The sequence below is a fragment of the Pipistrellus hanaki genome (genome assembly GCF_964339955.1).
Source record: "Pipistrellus hanaki genome assembly, chromosome: 9".
NCBI lineage: Eukaryota > Metazoa > Chordata > Mammalia > Chiroptera > Vespertilionidae > Pipistrellus > Pipistrellus hanaki.
The window spans coordinates 58,665,981-58,681,677 of record NC_140511.1 but is presented as its reverse complement, the minus strand read 5'-3'; the positions used below and the strand labels follow the sequence as shown (position 1 = coordinate 58,681,677).

At 37.9% G+C, this 15,697-nt stretch overlaps 1 long non-coding RNA gene across 2 annotated transcripts in view; it reads left to right on the top strand.

Annotated features, from left to right (window-relative positions):
- The window catches only part of LOC311627274, a 356,010-nt gene that overhangs the window by 61,077 nt on the left and 279,236 nt on the right, over nt 1-15,697 (top strand). The gene's annotated exons all lie outside the window — the stretch shown is intronic.

Here is a 15,697-nt window from a genome sequence, read left to right as displayed (position 1 = left end):
CTTGGAGATGAAAAGATTGATAAATAATAGAAAATAGAGAACTTAAAGGTAAAAGTGGGAGATTGATGAGATGGCAGGAATCCCTCAAATCAGAGATAGTCCAGAATTAATGGATATATGATTAAACCTGTTTTTTAATTAAGAAATAATATGATACAATATAGATGTTGAACTCATATACACATTTAACTATTTTAATATTTTAGGTACTTAAAAATTCTTTATAAACAATTATTTTTCTGGTGGTAAAATGCACCCCACATAAGCATGACAATTCATGAAAATTATTTTTCTCATTTGTAAGATGAGAATAAAATTACCTATGTTGATTATTTAAAATATAGATAAAATGTATGGTAAATTCAATTTAATACATTATAATTCCTTTTTTATTTTTCCAAGAATATTTTAATAAGTCATCTCAACATGAGCTCAAATATTTCATGCTGAGAAGTTGCTAATACAAACATCAAAAGGAAAATACACAAATATGTCACACATTTTTATTATATATTTTGATTTATTTCAGAGAGGAAGGAAGAGGAAGAAAAAGATAGAAACATCAATGATGAGAGAGAATCACTGCTGGGCTGCATCCTGCATGCCCCCTACTGGGAATTCAGCTGCAACCTGGGTATGTGCCCTTGACCAGAATTGACCCTTGAACCTTTTAGAAGGCTTAGCTCTATCCACTGAGCAAACTGGTTAGGAATCACACATCTTTCTAAATTCCTCTGTTTTAAAGTACAAGAACTGGTAGATAAAGAACTTTTTTTTTCTTTTTTCTTTTTTTAATATATATTTTATTGATTTTTTACAAGGGGAAGGAAGAGGGATAGAGAGTTAGAAACACTGATGATGAGAGAAGCATCGATCAGCAGCCTCTTGCACACCCCCTCCTGGGGATGTGCCCGCAACCAAGGTGCATGCCCTTGACCAGAATTGAACCTGGGACCTTTCAATCCTCAGGTGGATGCTCTATCCACTGAGCCAAACTGGTTTCGGCAAGAACTTTTTTTCTTGAACACTAATTTGAATGACAAAGAAGCAAAGATAATAATCACTTTACTTAGGAAGTCAGAAGAAGATTTTTAACTCATGCCCCCTATTTATACAAAGGATGGCATTGACCAGGTTGCAGGAACTGCCCAGTGTCTTACAGCTAGTTAGGGACAAAAGCAGGATTTGTATTGCAATCTCTAGGATGCATGTGACGTGATCTTTTTACCTAAATATTCAGAGTATATACACTAGAGGAAAAACTCTTCAAAATCAAAACTATAGCAAAACAATGTGGAGGGCTGAGAAATAAATATGCCAAATACACAAATCAGAGATAAAATAAAAACCAAACTTCTTCACAATGTGAGAATATTTTGAGAGAGGAATTAATAATCTCTGTGAATACTCATTGGCTCTATGGTAACACAAAATTAAGGTCTTTTTTTACTCATGAATGTCCTCTACATATCTAGTTCTCTTTATATGATACATAATAATATACACTAATAAAAGAGAAAATGCATATTAAACATCACTCTGCTATACACACAAGCCACACCCACCAGCCAATTAGAAGTGAGTATGCAAATTAACCCAACCAAAATTGTGACTGGCCACTGAGTGAGCAGAAGGCTTGGGTTTCCCTGGCAATGGAGAAAGCCAAGCTTTCTGCCTGCTCTGGCTGGCTCAAGGCTACAAAATTTCTATTATAGAAGATAAATAAATCCCAATAAAAATGGCTGTGACCATGGAGGGAGCAGGAGGCTTGGGTTTCCCTGGCAATGAAGGAAGCCTAACTTCCTGGCCTATCCTGGCCTCTTCAAGGCTAAAAAGTTTCAATTATAGAATATAAGCAAATCCCAGACACCAGGGCTTCTGCTTAGGTTGCCAGGGGGCATGGCCAGCCTGTAAAACACCACTGGCCCAGGCTACCTCACACACCAAGGGAACCCCACCCTGATCCGGGACACCTTCAGGGCAAACGAGCTGGCCCTCACCCAAGCACCAGGCCTTTATTCTATCTAATAAAAGGGTGATATGCAAATTGATCATCATTCTAACACACAGGAAGGCTGCCCCTATGTGGTCAAAGATCCTGCCCCCATGTGGACATAAGATGGCCACCACAAGATGGCCAGCAGGGGAGGGCAGTTGGGAGGGACCAGGCCTGCAAGAGAGGGCAGGTGTGGGTGACCAGGCAGGCAGAGGAGGGAAGTTGGGGGCGACTGGGCCTGAAGGGAAGGGCACTTGGGGAGGACCAGGCCTACAGTTGAGGGCAGTTAGGGGCCATCAGGTTGGCAGAGGAACAGTTAGGAATCAATCAGGCTGGCATGGGAGTGGTTAGGGGGTGATTAGGCTGGCAGGCAGAAGTGGTTAGGGGCAATCAGGAAGCCAGACAGGCGAGCAGTTGGGAGCCAGCAATCTTGGATTGTGAAAGGAATGTCCAACTGCCCGTTTAGGCCCGATCCCAGTAGAATTGGGCCTAAATGGACAATCAGACATCCCTCAAAAGGTCCCAGATTAGAGAGGGTGCAGGCTAGGCTGAGTGACAACACTCCCGCCCCTACCCCTCCCCCCATGTATGAATTTCATGCACTGGGCCTCCAGTATGTATGTGTGTGTGTGTGTGTGTGTGTGTGTGTGTGTGTGTATAATCAACTGAATGATCAGTGCACCAAAAGCACTGCTCATAGCTGGTGAGTGCAGAGGTTGTGGCGGCAGCCTCCACAGGTTGTTGAATTGCCAGCTTAGGCCTGCTCCTCCTTGCCTAAGCTGTCAGTCAGACATCATTTGAGGGCTCCTGGGTTGCTAGAGGGCACAGACCAGGCTGAGGGACCCCCTGAGTGCACAAATTTCATGCACTGGGCCTCTAGTAATAATAATAATGGAGTTATTCTAAGAAAATTAACTAAATATGTCAATAAGGAAAGACGATATGCCCCCACACATTTACTTACAAGAGATAGAGAGATGGAGAGAGAGAGAGAGAATATATTGTGAATTTTACTGAATTATGCAAAATTTCAAAATTATACTTTGTAGTTCTTACCTAAGACCTACACATTATTTCCCTGGTTACTTGCTGAAATAAGATGTCAACAATTCAATATTCTTAATTTATCTACCATACACTTAAAATTGACTTCCTCTAGGTACGTTTCCTAATTCCTAACCCCCACATAACACCTGAAGTTTAGAAACCTTATCAATGAATTTTCATCTAGACCTATACTAAATGCATCTTTCCCCTTTTACTTTTTAAAATATTTTTTTATTGATTTTTTGCACAGAGAGGAAGGGAGAGGGATAAAGAGCTAGAAACATCGATGAGAGTGATACATCAACCAGCTGCCTCCTCCACAGTCTCCACCAGGGATGTGCCCGCAACCAATGTACATGCCCTTGACTGGAATCAAACCTGGAACCTTTCAGTCCGCAACCAACGCTCTATCCACTGAGCCAAAAGGGTTTCGGCCTTTCCCCTTTCAAAATAATTTCCAGAGATAATGTTATTTACTCTTATGGGAGAATTTGAAGAAATATACTGAAGATCAAGAAAGCTGAAATAACCACTATATATTGCTTATTGCAGGGACCCTACCACTAATATGTTGATCAGATATGTGTGGGTTATTTCAGATTAATAAGGAGTCATTTTACAAATATTTGTAAAGAAAATATGCCATTTTATTAAAAATAGCACTTCTTGACAAGTAAATTCTTTAAATGTTTTAATATGCTTTAAGAACAACTGAGATGACATATTATTTATTTGAGAAAAAATAATTGGCACCCACGGTGATCTCTTAAGCAATACAATTACTTTATAAAAACCCCAGTGAAAGCACTGCACTAGAAAAAGTTTTCTAAAAGAATATGATTTTATAAGGAAAATATTATTAGACAAGTTCAATAAGCACAAACTTAAAGCCTTTACTAATAAATAAGATTTGCCAGAAGGCACACAACATGTTACTAGTATTACATAATTAGTCTTAATGGTCACAGCATTTCAGAGCTGAAAATCAGCCTTCTATGTCATCCCGTCCAATTACTTGATTATGTAGATAAGAAACAGCCTCAGAGAGGTTAATTTGCCCAGCTAGACATCAGAAACTTTGGACTGTAGTGTCACACAAAATAATATTTCTAATTATAATGATGCTTTATAATAATTATTTTAAACATATTCAGTATGCCCTTGTCCACACTTCCGCATTGGGTGTTTAATCTGCACTGCTTGGATCAGAACTCATTTTACACATTTTAAATGATTTGTATAAAAATGAGGTTTAAAATTAAAGGTGACAAATGTTAACTAGGGAATTTTTGATTCATGCAAATGAGAGAGGGACTAAGGTTGAAAGAGGTAAAATCTTTTTATTCATAAAGTATAACAGTGAGCTTATCTTTCAGTATTGACCTTCTTAATACTCTTGTATTTAAAGTATGTACCAGTAGGGCAGATGTATTCATAAATTTCAGTTGCTATTCTCTGCCTTAACTGTCTGAAATATTTTAATCTGTTAATCCATATCAAACATATTTTAAGCATCTCAGTGATCATTTATAGTAGTGTGGTTGGGAATCATAAATAACAAAAGGCAACTGCTACATAGTTTTATTTGTAAGCTGAAATGTAAAATACATTGCTGAATGTACCTGAAGGAATGAATAAAGGATGGATAAATTAATGTGATATGTCTATTATGTTCTCGTATTTTGGATAATTAGAAAATTTTGAGTATATTACATGCTAGTGCTTGAAATTAGTTCATAAAAATGAACAGAATAGCTTGCAATAAAAATAAGAAAATTAAAGAGATAATAATAATACTAGGAATAGAGCATTCTGTAATCTTCCGATATTAGACCATCAATGCCTAAATATCTTCATGAAATGGGACTCATCTAGCTACTTAATGCAAGGAAACAGAATTTCTGACCATTGATCCATGTCAAACACTACATTTAACATCAGTAAAACTTTTTAAGAATTGGAATAATACCTGCCTGAAGAGATATTGTGGTATTAAAAGATATTGTAGATGTGTTGGTATTCTCTATTATGTAATGATCATACACCTTTTTTATGTATCACCATTAAAAGTGTGGCTTTTGTTACATATCCCTAATGCTATATACTCTAAAGCACTCACCTGATTGCATACCCTGCTTCCTATGGATCCTGAGAAATAGATACCACATTAAGATTTTACAACATGCCAGAACTACTGAAGAGAAAACCTTGTGAACTTTTAGTCTCTACTCACCCAACAGAGACTAAAATTGCGTTTGACTAATGTTCATTTTACCTAGTTAACAACAATTACAGTGTGGTCACTCCCAAGTGAATCACATGGGCACGGTCCTGTCCCACCTCCATGTCATATAGGATGTACTCTATCCTACATGGTGGTTCACCAGCTAAGCTGCACTTTTTGTCGTTTCTATTTTATCCTGACTTCTTTGTGCAGAACAAAGGCAACACTACCAAAATTCACATTGTTTATATTGCTAAGCATAATATCTATGTTTACTCAAGCCAATTATCCCAAATTATAGGCCATAATCATTTCTAAGAAATATATTATAATATTTAGAGCTTTTGATGAGCAACCAACTGACTAAAAAAAAAAAAATCCTTCACAGTTTTCAAACCTGCAGTTTCTGCGGCAACTTAGCAATCACTCAAAGTCTGAAGATAAAGTGGTCTTGTCCTTCATGCATAAGTTTAGCTTTGGAGATAATAGTATTTCCTATAGAAATGAACCACTTACACATAAGGAAACCCTCTCAAGTACATCTCAGAAAAAAAAAAAAATCTGCACCATTTTTGAGAATGAAAAATATTTTTCCACAGTTGTACAACTTTTGGAGCCACCGTTCTTATCACTTTAAAATGAGTCACTGTAAGAATCCAATGAGACCTCAGTAGAACAGCAGATAAAAAGAGTAATTCACATAAAGGAAAGGACCAGTAAGTATATTAAAGACTAACAATACTAGTCAGGGAATTATGTTAAGCTATTACAGTAAGGTGAGGCCTTCTACTGAAGCCCAGAGTGCCTGCTGAAGGGGTTCTGCTTTCTACTTGAATAGGAAGGAATACGTGGGTGGTCACGAGTGAAGTGATTCATAAGGGAAACCTCAGTCTGGGTGAAGTGGCGAGAAAGTGGTTGTCACTGTAGCTGGTTACAGGGCGTCAAGCAGTTCAGCTGGCCTTTCATGAGAAACAGCAGAGATGTGGAGGGTGTGTGTCTGGCCTGACCACAAGACTCAGGCACAAGGTGAGAGACCTGCATCTTACCTGGTCACAGGCAAACAGTGCAGCCACGGCCGGGTACCATGGAAGCCACGGGACAGTGTGGACAACTATGGCCGGAGGAGGTCATCAGAGGGCACCAGGCTGATGGACCACAGACTGGGCCTAGGCATCAGAGGCTCTGCACTCCCTCCTCTGTCCTTGGAAGGTGGCTGGCTCGCCTTTCCTGCGCCTGAAGCCCAGAGCTTCCAAACAAGCTTCTGCAAAAGCCTTTACACTTCTGGCTGGCAGGCTTGGAGACCCGCTCCACTTAGGGCGCTCACACAGGCCTCGACATAAGCTCCCTTTTTATTAAACCCGCCTCCTACCAACAGGGAGTGGCCCGCCTCTTCCCACCATACAAAGTGTGCGTGGGGCGCGTGCGTGGGGCGCGTGCGTGGGGCGCGTGCGTGGGGCGCGTGCGTGGGGCGCGTGCGTGGGGCGCGTGCGTGGGGCGCGTGCGTGGGGCGCGTGCGTGGGGCGCGTGCGTGGGGCGCGTGCGTGGGGCGCGTGCGTGGGGCGCGTGCGTGGGGCGCGTTTCAGATTTCACCAGGACACTGCCAGGCCTGAACCCATAGGTGTTCTTCCCTAAGTCACTTAGGAAGGCCGCCTCTCAGTGGTGAGCTGTTTCCTTTCCGGGACACAATCTGGTGGGAGATTTCATAGTGATCATGGCTTTCCAGGATCATGGGGGGTCCTAGGAACATTAGTTATTGTCAGGTCCACAGCATCCTGAACTCGTTTGTGTGTAAGAGATGCGAAATCAATGAATCTCTTTCATGGAGTGTTATGATTGCCTTGAGTCTAGTGCATAGAAATAATTTTTTAATGTGATTTATTCATCTCTATCATTGGTGCATTGTATCATAACATCAGGACATTAGCTCTTGAACTCACCCACAGGGCATAGAACAAACCTTGCCCACTTGGCTGGTGTGGACAGGGCAGTATCCCTCTCAGGGATTCGCTCCTGGGGCTTTCACAGCTTCCACAGCTGTTGTCTGGCTAATCCTTACCTCCTAGATATGCCACTGATTTATAATCCTTGTTACTCTGGGTACCCAAAGCACCAGGGTGGGTGACACTATCTCCCCAGGACTTGCTTTCAGTTAGCAGTGGTCTTGTAATTTGCCCACACTATTTCTCTGGGTGATTCTGTCAATGAATTAAGAAGTACATGTGCTATAAGTCAGTTTAACTGCCTAGAGTCTTGGCAATAAGCACATGCAGCTCACCATATAGATTTAAATCATTGTCATGATTCTGGTTAAATGTGCCTTGTTTGTCCTGAATTGTTTAATCCAACAAATGCAGTGATTACACCATTAGGTTGGTCTTTAATAGCCTCCCAAATGCAGGCTGAAATTACTCTGCAGAAGAAATTTCTCTTAATGTCTTTTTATTCTAAATAATACTCATTTTTACAAATTCCATTTTAAAATGGATAATATAATGTCCCACACTTGCCATTTTCTCACTTGCAATTACAAAAAGATGAGTTCTACAAAAATTATTCCCCAAAAGGATTACTGTAATTTACACCAAATTGATTTTTAAATAGTTTTTAAAGTATAGTTTTGAATCATTTTCTGTCTCTTCATTGGCTCACACGTAGATCAGGTCTAGTTTAGTAATGATGAATTCATTTTTAAAAAATTATAAAAATTTTGAAGTTCTTTATTTCTTCTTTGATGATACCTTATTGTGGTTTTGATTTGTTCAGTTATTTTTTTTTTAACTTTTTTCTTTTCATCTCTGTCGGTTTTTGTTTCATGCATTTTGGAGCTCTGATGTTAGGTGGATACATGCTTATAATTATTATATTATTTCCCATTTTTATTTTGGTAGCTGAGGACCCTGAATCTCAGAAGGGTTCTATACTTGGTTTAATGCTCTCTTGTCACTATCATAAATCATTCATAATTTTTGAACAATGACTCCACATTTTCATTTTACATTGGGTGTGTAATTCATTCTGCACTCGGCACGCAAGGTAACTGGTCTTATGGAAATAGGCAGATGTAAAGGGATAGGTAGGAACCAGAACTCAAAGAACCTTTACACTGGAGTTCATTTTAAGTTGGCCAGACATTGCAGTGTATTAATCAAAAGAGTGCTGTGGTCTGGTTTGTAGATAGGCACAGTGGTTAAGAATGTCAATGCTTAAATCACTCTGCTTGATCTTGAATTCCAGTCTGCTGCCTAACAGGTATGTAATATTGGATGATTTATTAAATTCCCTGTGCTTCCATTCCCTCAGAAAAAAAATAAAGAAACTTGTATAACTTACATCACTGGTTGGTCAAGATTGGGTTAAAATATGTGATGTGGTTAGACTAATTACTGGAACATTGTAAGAACTATACAGTAATGCTATTATGACTGGTAGCACCAATAAAAATTTCATATTATTTTGTGAGTATGTTGCCAGCCAATTTGCTGGAGAGCAGTGTGAGAAGCAGTGAGTGTCAAGGGATGTGGTCAAATGTGAAATAGCCAGAGGCCAGATCTTGTAGGGCTTTGAGTTACTTGGGGAGAACTTTGGATTTCAACTTAATGAAAAAGTTGAAAATGAAGAGTGAAATATTCTAATTTGCATTTTATTTATTTAGTTCCCATTTATTTTTTATTTTTTATTTTTTTTTAGCATTTGGCTAACTTCTATACTCAAAGGTCACTCAGAAAGTAATAGAAGAACGTTTTTTAGATCTCGCTATTTCTTGAGGGAGACAAAATAGCAATTTGGCTGAATTCAAGGCCAGCTGTACTTCCAAGTGTTCTTTGAAGGCACGGAAAGGCCTGAGGCCAACACTATAAATATTCAAGAAATGATCCAAGTTCAGGTTTCTCACCAGCAATCTTGTTGAAAATTGTCACATTATAATCCTTTTCATAATTATCAATAATGACCAATTTGTTACTTCACAGTCACTTTTCTGATATAGTGGAGGCAAACTTTTAGTTCCTAGTAGAGGCCCATTGCACGATATTCATGCAAGAATAGGCCTTCCTTCCCTTGGCTTCACACCCAGCCACCCAGGAGCTGGCAAGTCCCTTCTTCTGTCTGGAGCACCATTCCAGTAGCTCCCTCCACTGCCCCACTTCCCCTCATAGCAGGCTTCACACCACTCCATGCCTGCATATGCAAATTAACCTTCATCTTTGTTGGGTTAATTTGCATATTCACTCTGATTGGCTGTAGGCATAGCAGAGTGATGGTTAATTTGCATGTTCCTCTTTTGTAAGTAAGATCATTTATTTATCTAATCTCCCCTTTCTTGATTATGGTTGCAGTTTTTGTTCCTCCATTATAAGACATCTGAAGGTTTTTGCAGTATTTAAAATCCATTGCCAAATACAAACAAAAAAACCCTCTTATCTTGAGAAAGAAATAAACTCATAGTTCAAAACAGTTTGCAATTACATAAGAATAATGAAACAGTAACTTCCAAAAGGGCTGTTGCTATGGATCCCATTACAGACACCCTACATGGAACTCGATTAGAAAATTGTGTTGGTATAATTATTAGTACTATTGGTCATTAGTGACCATATTCAATATTTTAATATGTTTTAAGCAGAAAGATGAAAGAAAGCAGGGTCTTGCCAACTTGGTGACATTGTCTCACATACTCATTGTGTAAGAAGTACAATAGAAATGGGGACACAGCAGCTTTGCTTCACTGCCTGTTCAAAAAGCTTCAGTACTGTTTGGAAGCTAAGAGACATCTTTTCTGTTATGAAAAACTTGCAAATGCACTGCAAGGAAAAAGCTTAGAACAGGATAGATTTACATAACTAGGTAGATCTCATATAACAAGAAAATAGGATAGCTCTAGGATATGTAGAATAATTATATAGGTGGCATGTCATATAAACTACAGTGGTTTAAAAATAAGTTTGCACAGGTTTATCTTGAGTGCAAATAAAAATGCACAATAGTCCTAACTGATTTGGTTCAGTGGATAGAGCATAGGCCTGCAGACTGAAGGGCCCCAGGTTCAATTCCAGTCAAGGGCATGTACCTTGGTTGCAGGCACATTCCCAGTAGGGGGTGTGCAGGAGGCAGCTGATTGATGTTTCTTTCACATTGATGTTTCTCTCTATCCTTCTCCCTTCCTCTCTATAAAAAAAATCAATAAAATATAGTTTTAAAAAATGCAGAATAAAGCATAGGAGTATATTTAATAATATTGCCATACTACTTATGGTGCCAGTTATGGTGCTTGGAATATGAAGAGGAACACTATATAAAGTATATAATTGTCTGATCATGAAACTGTGCATCTAAAACTAATACAAAATAAAGTTAAAAGAAATAATTGCAGAATCCTCAGATCCAGCACAAGAAAATATGTTTCAGTAATTCTAGAATTTGGCCCAGGAATCTGGTCTTTTAATACTAAAGTGAGATTACATACAAGAAGTATATTAAATGCTAAATACATATGGCAACACTGACATCCAAAATTGGATCCTAATTTTGGTTCCATGGTCCATGGGAAAGTCTTCTAAAGTTTTCAGTGATCACATTTATAATCTTACTAGAGGTCTGGTGCACAAATTTGTGCATGGGTGGGGACTGGCAGGTCTGCCCCCATCAGGGCTGATTTGGCCTGCCAGCCAGGGGGAGGGGCTGCAGGTGGTTGGCTGGCTGGCCCCACCCTCTGGTCAAACTCAGGTCCAGGGGACAATTTGCAGATTAGCCTTTTATTATATAGGATAAGTTGATCTTTATGAAAAGTAACTTTTTTGCTTAATCACCTATCCTTGTTTCAAATTCTTCCATCATTCTATTTTGGGAAAGCCATGCCTATTCTTTTTCTATATCAGATTTAGAGCCAAACTGTTTAAGTTTATTTTTACTAAGTATTTCTATTGGAGATTTCGAGGAGAATAAGTGCCAGTGCTCATCGCTCCAGATAATATAAATGAGTAAACCACCTCTGTGTTCTTTTAATTGAGTTACCCAAGGCTAGTAGGCTGATTTTTTTACAAGTGACAGAGCTATAAGCTGGCCTGAGGATTTTATTTTTTTCCACTTTCATAGCAAGCCTCACCTCACTGCAATAACAGAGAAGCATAGAAGCCATTTAAGAAAGCATATATTTTACTAGTGTACATGTATTTATTCAACCAGTAACCACTGGGCACCTGTCTCAGACTCTGGGGATAAGGCAATGAAGAAAATTGAATAAGTCCTGCTTTCTGGGAGATTACATTTCAGAGTAATAGAATGATGAAACATACATCCAAATACACCTGTGATACAAAATCATATAAGGGTGCATTTTATATTGAGAAGACAAGTAAATTTAGGGGTAATACAGTGATGAAAAGTATATAGGTACCATTTTAGATAGGAGCACCAAGGATAATCCTTCTTATACCATAAACTGAGTAGAGAATAGGCTAAATAAATATTTGGAGAGAAAAAAAATCCCAGTTTGAGACCAGCAGGTACTAAACACTGAGACAAGAGCTTCTAGGCAAGTTCAAGGCACTGCAAAGAGATCCATGTAAAAGGAACCAAGTGAGCCCCTGGGAGAGTGATGGGGAATGAGACCAAGAGAAGGGGGCCCAACACTATGGGGTCTAGTAGACCATGATGAAGATAATTATTTTTAAAATATAATTCTAGTGATAGTGGAGACCAGGATAGTTTTAAGGAGAGAAATGTCATGATATAACATTTCTATTTTTAATAATCAGTATGTATGGTGAATAGATTATCGGGGGGAAAGCTGATACCAAATGGCAATATAAAAAACTGGAAGAGCAGCCAAAACCGGTTTGGCTCAGTGGATAGAGCTTAGGCCTGCAGACTGAAAGGTCCCAAGTTCAATTCCAGTCAAGGGCATGTACCTTGATTGCAGGCACATCCCCAGCAGGAGGCAGCTGATTGATGTTTCTCTCTCATCGATGTTTCTGACTCTCTCTTTCTCCCTTTCTCTCTGTAAAAAAATCAATAAAATATATTTAAAAAACAAACTGGTAGAGCAGTGCAAAAATGTTTGTTTAAAAGAAACCTTATATTTAATGAGTTTATCGGATTTAAGAATTCCAAACTTGTCAAGGTGCTTTTGGGTCCATAGAATACTTATTTTTGCCTCAAAAGAAATTTCAGGGCACATCAGGAAGGAGTCTTTTCAAATCCTTTTCTTTAATAAAAGGCAGAATGGGGTTGAGGGAGGGGATAAAGAAGTCCACTAGGCTTTGAAGCTTTGAAGTGGGAAAGAATAAAAAAGAAAGTTGAAGCTTTTCCCCCTCAAATGAGGATAAAATATAGTTTCAAAAAAGCTATAAATGTGCATGGAATCATTTCTACTATAAAATTTGAAATGAGGCTTGGTTTTGATTAATGTTTTATTGGCGTTTTAAATGTCCCAACAAACCTAGTATTCAGTCTATGCAAGTTTAAAACTTAGAAAGCAAAAGAATTTTCAATGCACATATTTTTGTTCTTTTACTATAAAAGTATGATTGGTTCATGTAAATATTTTATTGATATACCTCTTAGTTTAATTTACAAAAAAAAAAAAAACTGTCCCATATCTCTTGGACTATAGCCTATGATGCATCTTATGAAATTATGGTTGCAAATTAAGGTAAATAAACCTCATTTTCCCTCAGATGTTATTAATTACCCACTAAGATAAATAATAGTAAAAAAAAAAAACAATCTAGAAAATAATTCATACCAGAAGGGTATTGGAAATAATTAAGTTCTTAGGAAATAAATAAATAGAATACCTTAATTATTAATAGTATTTTGACTCAACAGGAGAGAGAGATTAAATAATTTTAGGAGAAAAATTATTTAACTGTTGTTTTGTTTAATCAGTGGATACACACTTGGTGCCACTACACAGTGGTTGTAAAAGGGTGATCATATCTCAACTCACTCATCTTAAGAAATATAAGCTCAATGTAGCACTATCTAGACAAATCCAGCCTTTTTCTTCATATAATAAAATTTAGGAGAGTTTCTTTTTAGGTAAGACATATAATACCTCCTGCTCACCACACACACACACACACACACACACACACACACTAAAATGCAGAGAAAAAAATATACTGCACATGTGTCCAATTCCACTTGCATAGTAATTTTACTCTTGGGAATTTATGTATGTATAGATACCTTTAAAATTGAAATAAGTAGTGTTTATTAAATGTTTGTCGTTTTTTCTATTTATATAATCTCATGTCATACTTATAGAAAATAGCTATAATTGTCATCTTATTATTTCTATTTTTTCTGGTGGAGACACTGAAACACGCAGAGGTTAGCAGAACAAAGAATTTAAGGTAAACATTATGACTCCAAATCTTTGCTCACAATCAAGTTTAACACTTTTAGTGTTATGTGAACACTCCTATAGGGGTGTTCGTGTGTGTGTGTGTGTGTGTGTAGGTGTGCGTACATGTGTGTATGTGTGTATATATAAAGTATCTTTTGATAAATAGTGTGTTTTTAGAAGCAAAATTAAAACCCAAGCTCAGGAAGGCTTTTGAGAATTTCTTTAAAAATTTAGCACTACCATGGTACCTCCCTGCTCCTTGGTCTCTGCAAGACACACAGGTCAATCTACAGGAAAGAGACTCAGTGAGTTTGCATTGTTTATTCATATCTCAGGGAATAAAAGGAAACATTGAGTGGTATGGTGTGTTAAAGAAAAATGATTATCTACCACGTCAAGTGGGAGTTTCTAAAAGTGGGAATTCCTAGAAATTGCAGTATGAGTTAATCAGACAAATCTAGCTTTATATTATGTTGGAAAGTAAAAGTACACAAATCACATTAGATCTTAACTAAAAGCCAATTAACTTTGGCAATTGTACCATGGAATACTTAGTATTTTATTATAAAAATAGATGCCAATGCACAAAGATTTGTGCAGAATGGGCCTTCCTTACCCTGGCTGCTGGCATGCCTTTGCTCCAGCTCAGCGCTGCCTTTCTGCCTTGCTCTGTCTGTAGCTGCCTTTCTGCCTTCCCATGCTGCCCAGAGGTCCAGAGCAGCTGGGGCATTGCAAAACACCTGCATCATCGACACAGCGATGACACAAGTGTCCTGCCCTGGCCACTGGGAGCCTGTGTATACAAATTACCCTGAAATCGTTTCTGGGTTAATTTGCATACTCAGTCCTGATTGGCTGGTGGGTGTCCTGAAGATACAGTCAATTTGCAGCTTTATCTTTTATTGGGGTAGATTACAGTAATTTTATGACTTGCATTTAACCTCAATTTCAAATAAAACACATAGAGAAAAGGCAAAGTAACAAAGTAACAATGCATCACTTTATTTAAGGAGAGAGAGAGAGAGAGAGAGAGAGAGAGAGAGAGAGAGAGAGAGAGAGAGAGAGAGGAAATCTAAGCAAAGTATTTCCTCATAAAACATACTGGTTTTCAAAGTAAACATATGAGGGTTATTCATACTAATGCATCTTCGAATTAAAATGTTCACAACTGCTGAAAAATGCAAATGTGTATAGAAACTACTATAATAAGGCTTCCAATTTTTAAGGTTTTGAACATCATGCAAAATATTACACATTCATTAATCTTAGTTTCATGTCATTTTCTGAGTGAAGACATTACAAGCCAAGTTGCCTTCATACTCCACTCCCTGTGTCCCATGGTATGCTGTAAAGAGAACCCTGGTCTTTCTTTGTACAGTCATGTATTTATTGTGTGCTTCCTTTGTTAATGTTTGTCTTTCTTTTTCTATACTGCAAGCACCATAGATGCAGGATTCTGGACTCTGCAGCGGAAGCAGTGTGTGAAATGCTTAAGCACACAGATTCCAGTAACTCATTTATCCCTCCTCTGTCTCTCACTAGTTCTGTGCTATTTACAATTCATTAACACTTCTCTACTTCAATATCCTAATTTATGAAATAAGGAAAACTGTAATATGTCTCAAATAATCCTGAGAATATTTTATAATACTTTTATTGAATTTATCAAAGTGACATTGGTTAATAAATGTATATAGGCTTCAGGTGCACAATTCTATAATACATCATCTATATATTGTATTTTGTGTTTACCACCCCAAATCAAGTCTTCTTTCATAACATATATCCTTTACCCTCTACCTCCCCCTGTCCCACTCTTCTTTCCCTCTGGTAATAACTATTGTCTGTGTCTGTGGGTTATTTTTTTTCTTTGCTTAATCTCTTCACTGTATCTAAAACAATGACTGGCATTAAGTATGTTAGTATTCAAAATTAATACTTTTGCTTACCATTGCATCCTCATTGAAAAGTGGAATGGCTGAATGAACAAATCACAGAGATTATCTTATTTGGCGATATTCAAATCACTTTGAAATTTGACTTTGGATTCTCTTTCACCATTGAAAGTATAGCAGAACGTGTA